Source organism: Peromyscus californicus, unplaced genomic scaffold (assembly GCF_007827085.1).
Source record: "Peromyscus californicus insignis strain IS unplaced genomic scaffold, ASM782708v3 Scaffold_11__1_contigs__length_118956290, whole genome shotgun sequence".
NCBI classification, from domain to species: domain Eukaryota; kingdom Metazoa; phylum Chordata; class Mammalia; order Rodentia; family Cricetidae; genus Peromyscus; species Peromyscus californicus.
The window spans coordinates 44,380,952-44,401,238 of NW_026294402.1; the positions used below are offsets into that span (position 1 = coordinate 44,380,952).

General features: G+C 47.4%; 1 long non-coding RNA gene across 6 annotated transcripts; it reads left to right on the forward strand.

Moving 5' to 3' along the window:
• The first annotated feature begins 726 nt into the window (after nucleotides 1–726).
• Nucleotides 727–20,008, forward strand: LOC128123725 (uncharacterized). 6 transcript variants are annotated; one of them, XR_008222802.1, is made up of 5 exons: nucleotides 727–1,063; nucleotides 8,018–8,115; nucleotides 16,672–16,717; nucleotides 17,643–17,885; nucleotides 19,035–20,008. It is a non-coding gene; the product is annotated as an uncharacterized LOC128123725 (long non-coding RNA). The 6 variants fall into 6 exon arrangements; XR_008222799.1 differs by lacking the exon at nucleotides 727–1,063 and adding an exon at nucleotides 1,070–1,317; XR_008222801.1 differs by lacking the exon at nucleotides 727–1,063 and adding an exon at nucleotides 1,675–7,275.
• The last annotated feature ends 279 nt before the right edge of the window (nucleotides 20,009–20,287 follow it).

The window sequence follows — 20,287 nt, forward strand, 5'->3', positions numbered from 1 at the left end:
TCTGATTCAAATCTGGAGTCCGAAGGCTAGAGATCCTCAAACTCTGCTCTCAGTGCCAGGGGAAGATGGCTCTCTCTGCCCTTCCTTGGCTTCTTCGCTGGATTTTGGCCACAGTCTTCTCTTTCATTCAGCTGGTTCAATTGCCAGTTTCTTCCATACCCATTCTTGGCAATACCCAGAGACAATGTTTGACCTGCTTTGGGGCTGTCCCTTAACCTAGGTGAGTTGACACCTAAATAAACCAGCACAGCTTCCTCTTGCTCACTCAGAACACCAGCTACAAATCAATCACATTCTCACCAGTTCTTCTAGAAGTTATCTGAGCCCTACGGTGGGGAAGTTCACCCGTCACAGCTGCCTACGCTCCTTTTCTTCACTCTGTTTTGTTTACTCTTGCTTTCCCATCCCTGAGACAGAAAACCTTTTCAGTCCATATCTGTTCATTCATGTTTTCATGCATCCGACGATGATTTGCTGTGTGAACACGGCATGCAGCTCCCTGGGCTGAGCATGTGGGGTTGTGATTGGAATGACTCCTGTCCTCACCCAGCTTCAGACTCGGCAACAACAAACCAGCACGTAATTGCAAATTGTAGTGAATGCTCCCGTCAGGAAAAATTAGTGGCTGTCAAAGTAACAGGTGTGTGTGCGAAGGGGGAGCAGACTGCTTTAGAGTCGGCGCGGTTGTGGGGGGGGACCAGGAAGTGATATTGGATAAGAAATCAGACTCAGAAAGAGAAAAGAGGCCCTGGAAAGAGGAGCAGCATCTATGAGGACAGAGCCACAGCAGCTCTGGACTTTCAGCAGAGGACATGGTGTCCCCGGAGTGCCCTCTGGCCTCTCTGACTTCTCACCACTGAGGACCAGAAATCCTTCCTCCACAACAAGTGCCCCTTTCTCCTGTGGCAGAAGCATCATGCCAGCTCACTCGGCCCTGCCAGCCGCATCAGCTGATCTCCAGGCAGTTACAATCAACAAAGAGGGACAGAGGAGACCAAGTCAGGAACAGGGAGCAGTCTCACCAGAGTCTGCGAGGTCATCTGGCTAGGGAGGCAGGATGCAGGTAGGGTGCTCCTCTCTGTTTCCACTGCTCTACCCATGTCCCAGGCCTCAGAGTGGTACCAGTGGGTGCCCGCCAAAATGTGTGAGTTCTGAGACTTGTTTCTCCTGAAAGTCTGTGAGGAAGGAGTAGGAGAATTGAAGTCAGACAGCTGTCTGGATCCAGGGTCTAGTGCTTTCTGGCTTAGACATATTAGCTTTCTTAGACCCTGGCTTCTCATCTGTGAAAATAAGAGCACCACCTCACTCACTAATAAGGTTGGTCTTAAGATTGAAGAAAAGAACTGGTGGCTGGGTGGTGCATGCCTGTGATTCCAGGTCTTGGAGGCTAAGGAAGGATGATATTCAGTATGGACTACATAGCTCAATTTGTCCAGGAGACCGGGTGGGGAGAATGATAGAAGAGAGGGAGGAAGATACAGGTCTGTGAGTAGCATTTAGGAAGCACTATGTCAATTGTGACCATCTTTATTATGTTATGTGATTTTAAAACCAGCTACAGTGGTGGTGGTGGTGGTGGTGGTGGTGGTGGTGGTGGTGGTGGTGGTGGTGGTGGTGGTGTGTGTGTGTGTGTGTGTGTGTGTGTGTGTGTGTGTGTGCTCTGGAGATCAGCTTTAAGTTTGGCCTGGCAGCAGCGTGTGGGCTGCAAGGCCATGAGGGAGTCTGGGATGTAGACTCTAGAGCTTAGATTACCAGGCTGGATCCATCCTGACACCTGACTGGGTGAACTGAACCGGACAGGGAGCCTGGAACTTAAAGCTGCCTTGCTGTCCCAGAAATGAATTCCCTGGGCACAGCCCCAGCCCACCCAGCTGTGAAATTGAGCTTTATTACCTATTTCCTCCCACTTCCTCTCCTGCCTCACACTGCACCATTCTTGAGGTCGGTGTGTGTGGTGCAGAGTAGGGTACAGCCTCACCCCTCCATCCTGACCTGGGACACCATCATCAGCTCTCTACTGTATCATCTCTCTTTCTTATAGGCATCTTTCTTTCAACAAGTGCTTCCATGTTCTCCTTAAGTCTTCTCTAGTGGGCCCTTCTCCTTGAGCTTACTTCTAGCTGTTTATCCATCTGTTGACTGTCAGCTATTAATTAATCACATGCCCAGTATGGCACAGGCTTGGTGCTAGGTGTTAGGGAGCCACTATTCAGCCATTATTCAGTGGTCTGGCAGTCGAGAAGGGACTCAAGAGTGTGCCTAAGGGTGATGAGCTTCTGAGATGGGGGTTTCTCCCCGCTGGAGATAACAGTAGGTGGAAAAGGACAAATGGACACTCTTTCCTTTTCTTTGGACCCCACCATGGTGTGGGGCTGTAAGCAGCCCCTCCTGATGCTCTAGCTCTGGGTACATAGTGCCTTGGCATGGAAGGCACTGGAAAGAGTTGCTGACCCACTGTGTGTGATTCTGAGGCTCATGACAGGCAGAATGTGAAAGAACTGGACACAATTCAGACTGATGGGAACTTTACTGAGTGACCAGAGAAAAGATTGCTACAGCAGAATCAGGCTGATATCCTGAAGTTCTGGAACTCAAGCTCTGGGGCATCTGTGCTAATGGCCCTCCTTGTCATGGGAAGCTGAGGAAGCCTGTAAATATAGGTTGTCCCAGTAGAGAGCCACATTAGGTTCATGTAACACTGCACCACACTCAGAGCAGAGATCTACTCTGTTTCCATTTCCCCTCTTCCTCTACTCCAGAATACTCAAAACTGCTAGCAATAGAGCTGGGTGCCACCCACCTTCTAGAAATATCCAGCAACAGCAAAACCCTACAAGTTATAGTCTGCAGGGGACCAAACCCCCTCTTTCTCTGGAGCAGGTACCAGCAAACTTTACACACCCAAAGGCATTTAGCGGGTGTGACTGTTCTGGGGGCTTGTGGATTCCTCCCAGTGCTCTCTCGTCTTGTCCCTAGCTCATCCCAGTCTTCCATCTTAAGTCAACATCTATTAAGCAATGGCTCCAAGTCTAAGCCTTTAGACCCAACTGTCCCTCTCTAGTCTAACGTGCATTTTAACTTGGCAGAGTTCTTCATTGCACTTCCACACCCCAACCTCTTCCTCCCAAACTTCCTCCAAGCTACAGTTAGTATCCCCACGGAACCAGTGGTTGAAGATACAACTTCAGAAGAATCCATTCTTTCCCCCTCTATCCTCCACATCTAACTCATCAACAGGTACCATTTTCTCTGCCTCCAAAACAGTGTCCTGGACACTAGTACTGACTGCCCATCACTACTTTTGCTTCTTTGAATGACACTCCCACCACCCTCCTGGAACTCTTTAAGGCCACTAAACTCATTTGCTTCCTTCCACTCTTCCCTGCTTAGATCCACTCCAAATAGCATTGGGTACCATGTTTCCAAAACACATCATCAGATGACATTGCTTCCAGTGACTTCTCATCACATCTAAAGACCAGTATACTGATGTGACCCTTTCTATCCTGCTCTGTCTGCACCACCCTCCACTGGGCTGTCTACTCCTTCAACTTCCTTTAGCTCTTCCTCCCACTTCAAGTTCAGCCCAAGTGTACCCCATTCAGAGAGGGCTTTGTGGGACCAAATTCAAATAGTTCCCTAGGACACCTCATTGTTTTCTTCCTCATTCCTTTGCTGCAAAGGTTTCCTTGGGCTGTTTATTCCTTCTGCAATGTTACCTGTTGTGTTAGAGGCAGCCTTCCTCCTAAGTCCTGTGCATGTATGTATTCACTGCTCCTCCAGCATTTAGAAGAGGGCTAGAGAAGCCTGTAGTTAATAAATACTTACTGAGTGGATGAGTGCATGCAAGCATGGGAACATGTTTTAAAAGTCAAGAAAGGCTGGGCGGCGGGTGGCACACCCCTTTAATCCCAGCACTCGGGAGGGAGGCAGAGCCAGGCAGATCTCTGTGAGTTCGAGGCTAGCTTGGTCTACAGAGCAAGATCCAGGACAGGCACCAAAACTATACAGAGAAACCCTGTCTCGAAAAAACCAAAAAAATAAAAGTCAAGAAAGATGGGACTAGAAGCCACGAATTGTGGCCAACGTGGATCTTTGTCTAAGAAGAGTTTCATCTTAGTGTGGTCTATATGCTGTTCTTTTATAAGTAGCCTCTGAGAGTCTTAGTCCATCCTATCATATGTGTACACCATTATCATTTCCACTTTGCACATGAAGTGGGACAGATGGAATGAAATTGTTGGCTTAAGCCAGTAGTGGATGGTGGAGATGGGACCCAGGGAACTTTCTCTGATGCGTTCATGTGCTTCCTATGAATCTAAGGAAGTCAGGTTTGCCTCATGCTAGTTTTGGGGGATTCCAACTTCTGGTCTAGAGACGAAGAGCATGGGGGAGCCCCAGCTTGTACATTGTGTGATTTTCTAGGGCTGGAGAACTTTGTAGAGGCCATTCAGCATGCCCCACAGGGGAGAGAAGGAGTCGAGGTCCAGTGAGGAAACTGTTAAATGGCTATTATCTCTTCCCCATAGATGTGAGGCAGCCCACTGACTTGAGGACAGCAGGAGAGTCAAGTGGTCATGGTTCTTGCAAACTTCCATAGGGCTACACCAGCCAGCTAAGTACAGATCCCATGCACAGTGCACATGTATAAATCTACCCTGAGGCTTGATGGAGTTTTGGCTGCAAATGGATTAACAGTTGCATGGACACCTACTCTTGGACCATCTTAGTTCTGAAAGCTGCTTGTAGCTGGGGATGATGCCCATGACCTTGGGTGGGGTCCTAGGTCAAATTCAGGAGGCAGTACTTTGAGTAATGCAAGCTTCCTCCGTGATAGATCTGTTTTCAGCTCTCTCTGCTGGAGTGATTGATTCCCCTGGAGCCTGTATCCCTTTTCTTACTTATCGAGTGTGTGTGATGGATTTTTGACAAGATTGATTTTGACCTGAATACTGCTGAGCTAAATGAATCAACATTGTCAATTCCTCTGCCTGATCCTGAAAAATAGTTATGTGGATGAGGACATTTTTCTTTCAATTGAAGTGCTTTCTAGTTCTCCTGGTTGCCCAGCTGAAGGTCTCCCCCTGCCAGGGTCCACCAGCTGCCCTCCCAACACCTCCCTCTTGTAATCATGATGCTCAGCCATTTCCCTCTTTCCTCTTCGCTCCAGCAAGGCTCCTTCCCACATCAGGCTTTCTCTCTGTGCCTGCCGGGCTATGCTTCTCTCACATGCTCCAGCCAGAAATATGAGCTGCAAATTGGGCTTGGCTGTGTGATGAGGAGAGAAAGATTTTTTGTCTCATCTCTCTTTCTCATAGCACTGATTCCTGAATCGGCACATTACTTATTTTCCCCCAAACCTAGAATAGTTGCAATCTTTAAGGCGCAGCTGATGTATAGCCACGAGCGACTCAAAATGGGACTTCACATTCATCTTTTCTTCTTTCCGAATCTAAGCAAACGTTTTTCCGGAGCAGTTCTATGGCCCTGCAGTTCTCCTGCGTCTCTCTGCCTCCTTTACAGTCAGTCTCACAGCTGGATCTGCTGCCAGGCCCACCTGTGGCTCAGGCTTCCTGGGTCCTGGTGAGAGGGGGTGGGGTGAGCTGGGTAGAAGAGTCAAATTGAGACAGGGGGCCATTGAGGGAGAATGGTTCCCCCTACATGGGAGGATCGTTTCCCTATTGGTGGAGCTATTTATGAATCTACATATAGTAAGTGAGTGTCATGATGACCGGCTAAGACAACCTCTATTTGGTGCTTATAATCATAAAAGGGGTCACTCATTGGTCGCTTCAGACCCTTGGAACAATTCTGCACAAAACCTTGTTAGAAACGTTTTACTGACAGGCTAGTTGGGGCTCGAGGAGGGTAACCTGCTCAGAGATACCCACTGTCTAAGGGTCCAGGGACCAGGCTTGAGCTTTCTACAGTACCTTTTTCTCTGCCTCTAAGATGAGCAAAAAGTGACATCATATTCAGACGGGAAGGTGAAGGCATGGCCACAGCTGGACTCCCCAATATGGTGGCCAACCTCCACCTGACTCAGTTAAGCCAAGACCAAGACTTCCTGGGATGAGGCTGAGGCCCTTGTCCTTGCTTATGGGGATCCCCCGCTGAGCTTTGCTCCAGGTCTGTCTCTGGCTGCCTCTTCCAGCCCCTTGGCCCTGAAGACACAATGCTGCTTCCCAGGCTCGGGGCCAGCTCCCAGCCTGTATCTTGGCTTCATCAGCCTGTAGCTTGTTCTCAACTTGCTCTCCAAGCTCATTATTCTCTAACAAATATTTTGACAATAGCTTTAGCTCCCAAAGACCTTCTCTAACATCTGCAGAGAGCTCTCTGTGATCAGTGGTATCCCCTTCAAGGGCAGGCTGGCCTTTGGCCCAGGGTCCATGCCTCACAAAGGGTCCGGGGCTTGCCCACAGCTCAAGGGTGGGTCTGAAGCTCTCTGTGACACCAGATTTCCACCTCTGACCATCATCTCTCTTCCCATACAAACAACCTGTTGACATCCACCGGAATTTTATTAGGGTTTTGCTCATATTATTCCCAGGCTGGAGGTGCTTAATTTGATCTAAAGAGGCGCGGTTTCCTAAGTCCTCCCACTGCAGGCTAACGTGAGAATCTTTACACAACAGACTATTCTAGAAAAGCACAGCTACTGCTCAAAAGAAAAGCACAGTGAAATGGGTAGCCCTGCGTGTTTACTTTTCGTAGACGGTCTCTGAGCTACTAGCAGGTCACAGACACTCAAGTTCCAGGAAGCTGATGTCTGAGTGACCTGAGAGAGGACAGAGTCCTTCAGGCTGAACTCCTGGGTGTTTAGAGGTCAGCCTTCCCTTCCTGCTCCACCCCCCCACACACACTGCTTGCAATTCAGGGAGGGCTGAGAGAGGGACATGGAGGAGGGTGTTCCAGGGCTGTGAGGGGCAGGAATGGTAGGGATGGAATGTCTGCAGCTGAGAACCATAAATCTGCAGGCTTTCAAAAGGACAAAGCCTTGTGCAGAAGAGCCAGTGGGGTGCTTGAGGAGGCTCAAGGCATTCTCTCCTAGAGGGAAGGAGCTGGGGGTGGGGAGGGATAGCAGAGACTGCCTGAGTGGAGAGGAGGCGGCTGGGTCCTATCAGGTCCTGGGATTTGGGTTTTTCCACTAGTGTTCAGATCTGATTTCTCTGCCTACTTTCTCATCAACCGGCACCCACACGGGTCAAGGTCAGTGTAAGCTGCGGGGAAGGAGGCGGCATTGCTGTGTGCGAGGAGGGGAAGACAGGACAAGAGGTGAGGCCTCCCTGTGATAGCTAACAAGGTCTCAGGGAGAAATCACAGAGACTCCAGACCCACAGGAACCAGGCAGGTCACAACCAGAACATTCTCCTATGGGTCTCATGGGCTGAGGTTCGGGCCTGGGTCAGGTCCCTGCTGTGCCTGAAGGGGCCAGAGGGCTGTCTTGTCCCTGGGCCTTCTGTAGCCTGCCAGTCCTCACTCTGGGTGATTTGATTTGTGCTGTGAAGAGTACAAATGCCCCCTGGGATCAGAGTGGTTGATTCTGGACTCCTTCCACTGGGTCATTTTACTGACTGGCTATTCATCTGGGTCCAGTGAGGGAAGGGAGGGGGGAGGAAGAAGGCCTGGCTGCCATTAACTCCTTCATTGCTAGCAGGCCCTCTGCCTGCTTGTTGGAAGAGCTCGCTCCCAGTCCTTTGGAGTGCATCCCACCCACTCCACCTTGACTTGGATGTTTCTTGTGGTACTGGGTGTATGGTCTCTCAGACAGGCACCTGGAGGGGCTGGGTCCCATCTGATTGGTCCTCCCAGTCTACTAATGTAGTCGCAAGCATCCAAGCCATGGCCTCAGCCTCCTCACTGCCGTGCATTCATCTGACACAGAATAGGCAGGTTATAAAAAAGAAAGACAAATGGTTCACAGAAAAAAAACCTCCCCGTGTCGGGAGAAGAAGCAGACAGAGACAAATAGGAGGAGCTCCCTTCCAAGCTCTCTAGCACTTCCTTTCCTTTCCAGGGGCCAGCCAGTTGGTTTTAAACTAGAGCCGCCTCCTCCTCCCAAGATGCAGGTGGATGAAAGCAAGACCATAGCAGGAGCTTCCAGCCAAGCAAGATGTAAGACAAATACCAAAGGGACTTAAGCTATCATAGTTGTCGGGGGTGGGGGTGTGGGTGTGGGTGTGGGGGTGTGTAATGGAGGCCCACCTAATGCTGCCCACTGCTGACTCTCAGTTGTGGGGAACAGAAGATAGGAAGTGTCCCTGGGCCTCTTACTTGGCCTGGAGGACCTTTGCAGTCCTCTTCCACGCAAGGCCTCCAGTGGCCAAGCCACCGGCTTTCATAGATGGCAGCTCACACAGAAATAACTTGTTCTTATGGGAGGTAGTGATCAATGGCTCAAATTAAATCCCAGAAAAGCTTTTCTTCTTGTGTGACACTTTATAGTTTCTCAGCTTATCTCTTCCTGGGATGGCTGGACAGGCCAGATGAGAACTCCCTGAACAACCACGTAAAGGTGAGTTCACTGAGGACTTCAGAGGCAAGTTAGCTCTTAGAGAGGCTAAGAGCGGGACATGCTGCCTCCTAACTCCCACCTTCCAGCAAAGTCCTGTGTGGTGAACTCTTGAGTGTCTCTCTGCCCAGGTCCCAGCCCTGCTTAATGCTTAAGCATCCTGGCTTAATAAGAATGTTTCAGGCACTGAGCCCTGGTTAGGATGGCCTCAGCCTCTGAATCACTCCATCTCTCCCGTCTGCATTCTCCTTAACTGAATTATCTTTGCATGAATAACAGAGGTCTGCGCCGGGTAGGAGGGGCTGTCTGGGCCAGGGACTGTCTTCCTGGCTGCTCCCCAGGTTTGATAACAGCAGCTTCTTAAATGATAATCCCCCCCCCCAAAAAAAACCACACATACACACACACACCCTGGTCATGCATCTCCCTCCACAACACAGCCTCAGAGTCCCCCAGAAAAGGTCCAGCGGTCTTTAATGATCCACCTACAGCCCGGCTGGGCCGAGAGCCAGGATCAGAGAGGCCAGCTCTGTTCTTGGCAGGAAATGAGGGGCCGTTATAGAAATGCCACCCAGGCTGGGAACAAGATCTATGGAGTAGCGGCCATGAGTGGGTGAGGTGATGAGGAGCAAAGGGTAAACCAGGGCGCCCTGGTCTGTGGCCCTTGCCCACAGAATCTGCAGAGATCAGCATTCCAGCATGCTGGGTAGGTTGCAGCCAGGGAAACTTGTTCTTTGTCTGTGGATCTCAAGCTTCAGTCACCTCTGGATCGCCTAGGAAGGGGTCAGTGTTTAAAGGCTGTCTCCCAGAATCTAGTGCAAGTTAGAGGTAGTAGCTGAGGATCAGTCGTTAGAACAAGCCTTCCAAGGGAGGAAAGGACTTTGGGACATATGTCTAGTGATTCAGACAAGAAAGCTAATAGAGTCATTGTAAACCTTTGATATACAAGAATAGGAAGAGTATCTATTTCCCTAATCTTGAAAGTAAGACAACTCCATGGAGCTGCCTCTCCTCTATAAACCCATTCGCTTCATTGGTGAAATTTTCTAGCATGCAGACTATTGGATCCCAGTATAGCTACACACAGTGATGGTGTTATTACTGTGGGTTTATATATTCTGTGTCGGGTTCTCTACTGTCTCACTTAATCTGAACAATAATTATTGAGTTGGGTTGTATTATTAGTCCAGCCAGCACAGAATGAGACTGAGGCCTAAAGGGGTAAAAATAACCCGTGATAAGGTCATAAGCATAAAGGATTAACCTGGGATTCAGGCTCTGCTCAGCAGCTATTAGAATTGGTTTCCAATGTAGAGCAGGAAAAAGGCCATTCCTCTCCCTATTATGTACAGGACCTGAAGCCTGTGAGTTAAACATTCGAAAGGTAGATGAATAGGAGGAAATAGCCCAGCTTATTTATACATGTGATTTACACACACATGGGGGAACTAAGATAAGTTAGAGTATTCAAAGGCCTAGTTAGATTTGGGAGTTAGTAGAACATCTTAACAAGGGCGGATAAAATAAGACAAGAGACAAGAAAACAAGAAGGGGTGGGCTGGCTTACAGGGAAAGGAATTGAAGCCAGGTCACATTTGAGGAGCCTAATAGCAGGGTTTTGAACATGTAACTGTGTGAAGATGTGCTTCCAAGTTCTCCCTGGACTCAGTATTATGAGCATATGATTGCTCGTCCCTAGAGTGGCCACTGCATATATCCACAAGTTCACTAACAGGGTTGTGATGGTTTGAATGAGAAAGGACAAGCATAGTCTCAGAATTTAAATACTTGGTTCCTAGTGGGTGGTGCTGTTTTGGGAGTTTTGAGTGGCACTATCTGGTGAGAGAAATTTTATCACTGGGGCTGGGCTTTGAGAGTAAAATGTCTCCCCTATTTCCAATTTTCTCTGTCTGCTTCATGCGTGTGGCTCAGGATGTCAGCTCTCAGCTCCTTGTTCCTGCTGCTGTACTTACCACCTGTTTCCAGGCTACCCTCACCCTATGGACGCTATCCTCTGGAGTCATGAACTAAAACTTCCTTCTATAAGTGGCCTTGGTCATGGTGCTTTATCCCAGGCACAGAAAAGTAACTGATCCAAAACTGGTACCAGGAGTAGGGTGTTGATGGAAATATGATGACCATATTGTTTTTGCAGGAATATGGAGTAGAAAAGTAGTTGGAGGTAAGTGATGCTTGACAGACCGTCCTGATAGGCTCTTGGAAGATAGTAGAGCTGAAATTTATGCAGACTATGGAGGCTCAGCTTAAGAGGTGTTAGAGGAAAACAACAATTTTGAACAGCAGCTGGGCTCGTGGTCATTCCTTGGATACTTTAGCGAAGAATCTGGCCATGATAGTGATGGACTTTTAGTCTTCTGGAACTATAAGCCCAAATAAATCCTTCTTTCTATAACTTGTGTTGATCATGATGTTTAATCCCAGAAAAGTAACTAATAAAAAAAAGTAAGAAAAAGAGGGTTGACTATCTTCCATATGGATGGAATTTGGTGGAATAAGATAGGTACACCTCTGGAGTCTATCGTTACTAAATATCCAAGGACTGGGTGGGGGACATTGATCAAGGCAGTATTTTCCTGAATGTTGAAAAAGTAGCTTCATTGTGGTCATCTACCCTTGCTGGAGAGCTATGTAATATAATCACATAGTATGGGGTATGTTATGTAATGCTTACTAAAACTGGGCTCCTAAGGGTAACAAAATAAGTGAAATTGGTGGGAAGTAAGGACTATTTTAGTGAAGTTTATTTCTGCAGAGCCTTGGTAGTACTTCCTGTCTCCATTCCTCAGGTTATTCTTCAGGTACACTTCTGGGAAGATAAATGTATACATTGCTCCCAGGCAGAGGAAGCAAGAGGAGCTAACTCCCTCTGCATCTGTTGTATCTAAGTTGACTTCAGTGGCATATTTTGTGGTAGCAAATTCTGGGCCCCCCTTCCTTAACTAGTACATCATACAGCCCATCTGCTTCAGGGCGGGCCTAAAGCTTCACCTGTCATTAGTCAGTCTTAATGCTCAGGTTCTGACAGATGTGCAGTGGAGTGATGGCCTTAAGCAGGTGTTACTATTGTGACCACAAAAGGCTGGAGAACTACCTGAGATTCTGAGTGGAATGCTGTCTTGAGAGTCAGAGACCCAGGGTGGGTTCTTGCTTTAAATCAGCGACCACCAAGTCACTGTACTGTGACTCTCTTTCCTGATGTCCCACAGGATTGCAAGACAGTTTTGGCTCAAACATGACTGATGACAAGGCAAGAACTCCAGTGCATTCAGAGGCTGGGGATCAGCTAAGTACCCCATTCTCAGGGTTGAGGGATTGGTCTGGGGCCAGTATCTCTTGAGGTATGATGAAATCTCTGGCCCTGTGGTCAACCATGCAATCAGCATTTGCTGATGGATCAAGGTGGTAGGTGGGGAGCTGGGAAGGACCTCAGAGGATGGGAAGAACGTTGCAGTGAGCTGAGAAGGAAGCCTCTAAGGCAAGCACGTTCAAGTGAGTCCCTTCTAACGGAGCAGTGATTAACATGTTAGTCAAGACATGAGCAGTCCCTCTGAGGCAGTATCCATGGCATCTTTGCTTCATGTAGTTCCAGAGTTGTGGTCCCTCCTCAATTCAAAGGCTGTTGTTTAAGAGAGGGGACAAAAGCTAAGGGTACCAGACCTCTCTAATAAGAGAACAATCTGCTCAGAATCCCAGTTTACTGATTGTTCCTCTATAAATCCTTTCTTGGTACCCCTCATCTGACCTGACCTTGCCTTACAGTCAGCTCTGGAGACCTTCTTTCCCACATGGCATCATGATTGCTGCAGGTCAGTCTATAGATCAGGAGGTTCCAAGAAGAGCCCTTAACATCAAAATGCAGTTCCAGTGGTTAAATATACAGTAGGCAAGCCTATGTCGAGATAAGTTGCCCCAAAGCCTTCTCTAGGCAGTTTGTCTTCTCTCAGGCCTTGTGGCCCTGCGCTGACCTCAGAGAATGTCCCCTTTCAGAGGAAAGAAGAAATGGCTGAACATACAGTGATGTCTGGAATGGTACTTGGGGCTGACAGCTGCCTGACTGAATCATGAAAATGGCATCTCCTCTGGAAGAGGACTCCCATCACTGTGCGCTCCACCCAGGGCTGGAATGAAAACCACAGGCTCCTTTCCAGGCTCCTGGAGGGAAGCCCCCTTCCCCATCCAGGCAGAGGGGAAGCTGGAGCCTGGCACAGAAGGTCTCCTTGCCATGAGTCAGGTAGAGAAACAGCTTGTGTCTCAAGGAGAAAGTGGAATTTCGGAGTACACAAGGGTAAATATTGAATGTGAGATGCTGCTAATTAGCCACACAGAGGCCGTTAGCATTAATGAGTTCTGTCCCTTTGCAGTGAGAAGCAACCATTTCTTTGGTCCAGGCTCACTGGCAATGGCCCAGTGTGCTAGCTGTTGCTGTGAGTCTTTTGTGACACTTTAATCTCAGAAAAGTCAGGAAAAAAATAACAAAAATAACAACTAGGATTGCAACAAAGTCCCATCCCTTTCAACATTTCCTGTAACATACACAGAAACTCCAGGTTAAAAATATACTAAAAATACATCATTTGTTTCCCATTAGCAAGCTTAATCACATCTGTCCCCCAGACTGTGGAGAGAAAAAAGGGGTAGGGTGGAGAAGTGATAGTAACTTGGATTTTTTTTTTCTTGAGCTCTTACCATATGCCACATACAGAGCCATGTGCATCCTTTTGTAAACCTCCAGTCATCTGGGCTACATAGATGGCTCAGTGCTTAAGAGCATGTTCTGCTCTTGAAGAGGACCAGAGTTGGATTCCTAGCACCCATGTCAAATAGTTCAACAATCACCTATAACTACAGCTACAGGGGATCCGAAGACTCTAGCTGTATATATGTATGTGTGTGTGTGCGTGTGTGTGTGTGTGTGTGTGTGTGTGTGTGTGTGTGTGTGTATACACATACATGCATATATCCATACATATACACACACACACACACATAATCAAAAATAAAATAAGCATTTTTTAAACCCTTCCAATTAAAACAGGAGGTGTATTCTATTACCTCCAATTGCCGTATGAGGAACATTCAGGCTTAGAAGGGTTAAATAACGTGTCCTTGTTCCCTAGTTAATAAATGGGAGAGTCAGGATGCCTCTGCTGTGCCCAGGTCCAAAGCTATCCAAAGCTGTGGTGAGAATCCTGATGCTGAACACTCTTGGAAGGAAGCAGGGGATGATCGTTATGAGCATTGCTGTCCCTTCCACAGTGGAAAAGGAATATGGAATCAACTAATGATTTTGTTGTTGCTTATTAATACAGTCATTTCTTTGAAGTTTATTTATGTCTGCTATGAGCTGGACTGGGACACAATAGATTGTCCTTGCTTCCATGGAGATTACCATTATGGATGGATGCAGATAACCATAGGGAGAGTTTGATCAATAGTAAAGAATGATACTTATGACAGCATGAATTAGGGGTGTCTAAGTATGTGTGTGAAGGGTGAGAAAAGAAAAATAATCCCTTAATGCAGTTTTAGAACCTCATTGAGTCTAACCTAAGTTAAATAGAATGGAAGGGTGTTGCTCCTTGAGGGGTTCCTTGGACCAATCGTGTGGAGGTGAGCTACAGCAGGAGCATGAAGTGAGAACCATATGTTGGTTTGTGCAGATATGACATGGACTTGGAACAAGCTGTATTGAGGGATAAAGCTGAATTAGCAGGCAAAGGTGGGTCACCAAGGATGTGGTAGGCAAGGTATTGAACTTGGACTTTATCCTTGGCAAATGGGGCCATGATAGCCTTCTCTTCTCCTCTTCTCTCCTCTCCTCCCCTTCTTTCTGAGTGAAGTACTAGGGATTGAACCCAGGGCCTTATGCACACTAGGCAAGTGTCCTACCACAAAGCCCATGTCCTCAGTCTTGTCTTTACTTTCTGTCTTAAGAGAAGATCTAATTGCCCAGGCTGGCTTCGAATTCTCTTTCTAGTTCTGACAGGCTTTGAACTTACAATCTGTCTGCCTCAGCTTCCTGGGTGGCTGGGTTACTGCTCTTGGTCACTATCCCTGGATCCATTATAGCATTTCCAAGTACAGGCATGTCATGAGAGATGAACCTGAGCAGGGCAGGGGTAGAAGCTGATAAGTCAATGATAACTGAAGGTTGTTACAGTACCTTAGATGAGGATGATAGTGGTCTGAATGTGAGCTAGAATAGTAAGGATGAGGATGGGATATGCTTTTGATAAATACTGAGTATAAAGAATTGTTGAGCCTGACTAGGTTGACTGATTACCTCGTTAAAGGAAGAAGTCGAAGCTAACACTCAAGCTCCTGGCTTGGGAGATGCTATGTGGGCAATGACTTGCTCTCAGTAACAGATGCTTAGGGGAGTAGATCCAGTTGGGAAATGGTGAGGGTAAAATAGCTGTGGTCTATCTACCCTGTTGGTATGAGGTATAGAGCTTAGGAGAGCCACTTGGGGAATTCTGAGCTTGGTAATAGCTGAGACCCTTAAGAGGCTTGGGTCACTCTGAGTGGACAGTAGTGGGGAAAGAACTGAATTACAGTGTGGCCCCACCCCTTCATGTCTTCTCAACCTCTTGTCTAACTTTGCCTCCAGGGTGGCATCACAGTCGTTGGGTGCTAAGCCTGGCCTCATCACAACTCTTCCTGAGCCAGTGTTTTCAGTCTATCTGTGCGACTAGAAGGAAAAAAAAAAACGTAAACTAGGTAACTTATATGGAGACTAGGGAGTTCATGACCAAGGTGACAGCAGGTACAGACCCAGTACCCACTTCCAAGATGGCACTGTGTTACTGTAGGGGAAATATGCTGTGTCTTCATGGGGTAGGATCGGCAGAAGGAGTGGTTTCTACATGCACTTTAGAAAAGATGATAAAACATTCAAGCTACAGCAGCTAGGAGTCGTCAGTTCCTCCCCTTCACAAACCATCCACCTAAGGCTAGAGCTCCCTCCTCACGTGCTAGGCCTGGGAACGGCTGAGTGGCTGCGTCTGGCAGCCATGCTGGTGGGGAGCGTCACAGCCTGACTGTTTCCACTTTCTTTAAGCTGCATGGCTCTTTCCTGTTCTATCCAGTTCTCTTGTGGTTGGGTCCACACTGTGGCAGAAGCTGAGCACCAGAGTACACTGCATGGGCCACACTACTGATTAAAGAGAGGTAGGAACAGCCTGCAGTGAGCTTAACTTTTACTTTTTCCCTGTTTCTAGTAATATCCTTTTCTCTCGTTCCATAAAATTCTATCAATCAGATCAAAAGTGACTCAGGATGCACATCCCCCTTCCCCTGCCCCACCATGGCTTTCTCAGTACAACTTTACATTCGGTACAGAAGTGACTCAGGATGCACATCCCCCTTCCCCTGCCCCATCATGGCTTTCTCAGCACTACTTTACATCTTGGTAAGATTGAATTTTATTAAAATGCATCTCTGTGACCTCTTTTATTCTTTTCAGCAACATCTCTTTTAGCCCAGGCTAGCTTTGGACTTGCTGTGTAGCTGAGGGTGCCCTTGAACTTCAGATCCTCCTGCCTCAACCTCCACAATGCTGGGATCATAGGCATGCTTTTTGTTGGAGTGGTGGAACTTGAACCTCAGGCACTGTGCACGTGAGACAAGCTGCCAACTGAGCTACACCCCCAGGGCTGTCATTTTATTATTGCCTAACGGATTTTTTCCTCAGCTCACCTGATACCTGCCTTCAAAGACACATCTAGGATTCTATCTCAGGTCCAGCAGGCCAGGTAGGAAGAGAGGAGCCACCGAAGAGTTACGGGAGATACCAAGGAAGTTGGTACAAAAGCAGTGTCATGAGTTAAGTGTGAAGGTCAAGCTAAAAGCAGAAACAGAGAGACTGATAGCAAGATTAATACTTGGGAGAGCCAAGAGGAAGACAGACCAGAATTAAGTGAAACTGTGTGGTGATGAGCTGAGACCAACCCTTGCTAGCCTCTACCAGGAGAGAGATTTGAAGACAGGAACAATCTAACAGGGGCTGGATCTGCTGCCTGGATGGTTCAGGCTCAGCTGCTCATAGCTAATGGGATGGCTCTTAAATGTAAAGCAGGCTCAGGATGGGGTCAAAAGCCGTTTAGGGCAGTAATTCAAGGATTTTTTTTTCCCTGCAGGGAGCAAGGTCAAAGGCACACTGGAGGGAATTCTGCTTTCCTTTAGGTGAGGCCAGACTGGGAGAAGAACAGAGCTCATCTTTTACTAGTTCAGGGACTAAGATCAGAATACCCACAGTTCCCATGCGTCCTAACGCTACAGGAAAGCCCTTCTCAGTATTATACTAACCTTCAGGGCTCAAGCTGACAGGACACCAAAAGCAAAAGTGGAGATGGCATCTTCCTTCAGTAGGAGAAGGAGACCTGGGAATACACATGGGAGGATTCGGGAGAGGAAAGCAGGGGGTGCCCAAGTGGGGCACACCTAGACCTTCTTTTGATGTCTGATGAAAAATAAGCAAGACAGCTGGGTGTGGTAGCCCACACCTTGAATCCTAACACTCAGGCGGAGGCAGATAGTCTCAGGGAATTTGAAGCCAGTCTGGTCTACTACTAGAGAGAGTTCCAGGCCAACCAAGGCAACACAGTATGACCAGTGTCTCAAAAACAAAAAGTAATCAAGTCATAAGAGCCAACAACATCTGGGTCCTGCTAGATGGGGACTGACTTCAGCCACAGTGCTGAGGCTGTAACAGTTGCAGGCCAGCATATGGGGGAAGAATGGTGAGGCAGGAGACAAAGGATTCTGTGCAGTACAACTGTGGAGGGCTCTGACCACATAGAACCCAACCTGGACAGTTCTGTCTAGTGATGGGCAATATGGTAGCCCCGAGTCAGAGGGATTATACACCTCCGGTCCAGCTTATGACATTTATTGGATACCTGCTGGCTTGGGATAGCATAATGATAACCTTTGGGGTCTTGCTCTTTGCACTCGCCTTACCCCCAACTCTGTGAAGTCTTAATGACACCATTTGTCAGGAATTTAAACTGGCCATTCTCTTGATATCTGAACTGTGGCTAGAATGCTACAGAAAATGATCAGCAATTGTTGAAGCGGATTTCTTTCTTTTTTTTTTTTTTAATGGCAGCATCCTAAGAAGATAGGTCGTTATTTCCAGGGCCACTGCTAACCTTTTGAGATACTCAGAAGAAACAGCTAAGGCAACTACAGCATCATTGAGCCAAGAAAAAAAAATCACCCCGTCTTTTCTCCAGACAGATAAAACTCCTGCGGAGAGACAAGGCTTGATGAGTAGAGAGCAAACTCAATTCACCCCAATTCACTTGTTCATCCAGGTACTCTGATTATTTCGAATCCTTGGGCCAATAAAGTAAGTCCTGTTTTCTATCCTTCCTGAAGCCCATTGTTCACCTGTTCATTCTGTTCTCTAACTATCCCATGTTCTTCTAATTAAGTTAATCTGGTGGATGCTTTTGATACATAGGATGCAGCGGAGATGGGTTAGCTGATCGTACGGAATAGTATCACATAGAGAGCACTGGACTCGCTGTCTTGGGGACACTGTTATGAACTGGGTGTCTCTTCTCCCCTAAAACTGTGATTGAAACTAAAATCTCTAATACTGCGGGCTAATAGTGTTTGGATGTGGGGTTTTAGAATGGGTTTAGAATGACATGGAGTCATAAGGAAGAGACCTCTTATGATGGGGTTGGTGGCCTTTCATGAAGAAAAACATAGACCAAGCCTGGAACCCCTGTTCTGTCCTCTTCTTGCGTTCTTGTCGTGTGCTGTCCTCTGCCTTCTTATGATGCCACAGGAAGGCATTTGACAGTTGCTAGTGTCACACTCTTGGACTTCCCAGTGTCCAGAGCTGTGAGCCAAATGTATCTCCTCTTTATAAATCTCCCAGTTTATAGCATTTTGTTTTTGCAAAACAAAATGCCCTTAGATAAATAATCATAGGGTGCCAGTGGCCAAGATACTGCTAGAAGCATCAAAGGTTATTTTAAAGTCAATGCCGGGCCAGGGAGATGGCTCAGTGGCTTAAGAGGCTTGCTGCCAAGGCTGATGACCTGAGCTCCATCTCCAGAAACCACATACATGACAGAAGGACAGAACTGACTCCTGGAAAGTTGTCCTTTGTCCTCTTCATGTGTACCATGGCATACACATATATAATAAGATACAGTAAAAATTAGAGTCAATGCCCTATTTTTCTTATGTAAATAAACATAGACACATTGCGCACGTGCACACACACACATACACACACACACACACACACACACACACACACACACACACACACACCACAAATGACATGAAAGTAGAAGAGGGCCCATTGAATTAAAGGGCCCATAATACTAAAGGGTGAAAATGACTAAATTCACTATATGCATATATGAAACCGTCAAATCATTTTAAAAATCATGTCTTACTGTATTAGTCACTTTTCTATTGCTGTGATAAAATACCATGACCAAAAGCAACTTAACAAAGAGTTTATTTTGGTTTTCAGTTCCAGAGGTTCCAGAAGGGACATCCATAATGGTGGGAGAGGCACGGCAGCAGGTGGCCAAAGCAGGAAGCTGAGCGGCTGGAGGGATGACTCAGGGGTTAGGAACACTCACTGCTCTTCCAGAGGACTCAGGTTCAATTCCCAGCAACCACATGGCAGCTCACATCTGTCCAGTTTCAGGAGACCAGACACCCATAGCAAAAAAAAAAAAATCAATGGACATAAAAATAAAATAAAATATTAAATAAAAAAGCAGGAAGCTGAGAGATCAAATCTGTTATGATTTATTACACGGGGCAGGGGAGGGGCGAGGGTACCCTGAGCATGCAGGGAAACATGCTGGCATGCTGGGCAGATGCAACTGCTGGCTGGCGGGAGATCCAGCCCATGTAGGCATGGCGGTGGGATGGTGGCGGTGGGACAGTGGGTGGACATTCACATCCCAGATGCTGCATCTGAGAGGAAACGGTTTATTGTAATAGAGAGATGAAGAGGCAGAAAGATGAGAGAGAGAGAGAGAGAGAGAGAGAGAGAGAGAGAGGAAGAGAGAGGAGGGGTACACACCTTGTGGGAGGAAAAGCAGAAGGAGAGAGAAAGAGTGTTGGAGACCGACTCCGGACAGCTGTGTCTTGAATTTTGTGTGACCTTCCTTACTTTATCAAACCTTGCAAAAACAGGTTCCTGGCCTAACCGCGGGCTGTACAACTTCCTGGAGTACGTGCTAATCAGCCAGCTGCAGGGGCCTGGGACCAAAGCGACCTCACCCTTCCTTAGGAATTTTCCATTCTTCTCTCCTTTTGCTTCCCCTGCTCCCCCTCCCTGCCTGAAGCCCTGCTTATAAGCCTCAATACCCAGTCAATAAACGAGACCTTGACGTGACTCAGACTGACTCTGTCTTCCCTTATGCGCCTGGTCTCCTTTCTCTCTCGCCCCCATTGATCTTTCAGGAGGTGCCTCCTCGGGTCTCCCCAATAACCTGGCCCGCAGGACGGGGCAAAAGAGGAAGAGTTTTTCCTTAAGAAGAGGCTTCTAAGTCAAGATGCAGGGTGGCCCCAAGGGGCGGGTCAGAATATTAACAAAATCCCCAACTATAAACTCAAAGCAGAGTGAGACACTGGTTCAATCTTCAACCCCTCCCCCAGTGACATAATTCCTCCAGCTCAGCTATATCTCTTCAAGGTCCATAACCTTCCCAAACAGTGTCACCAATTGGGAACAAGTGTTCAAATGTGTGAATTAATTGGGGACATGAC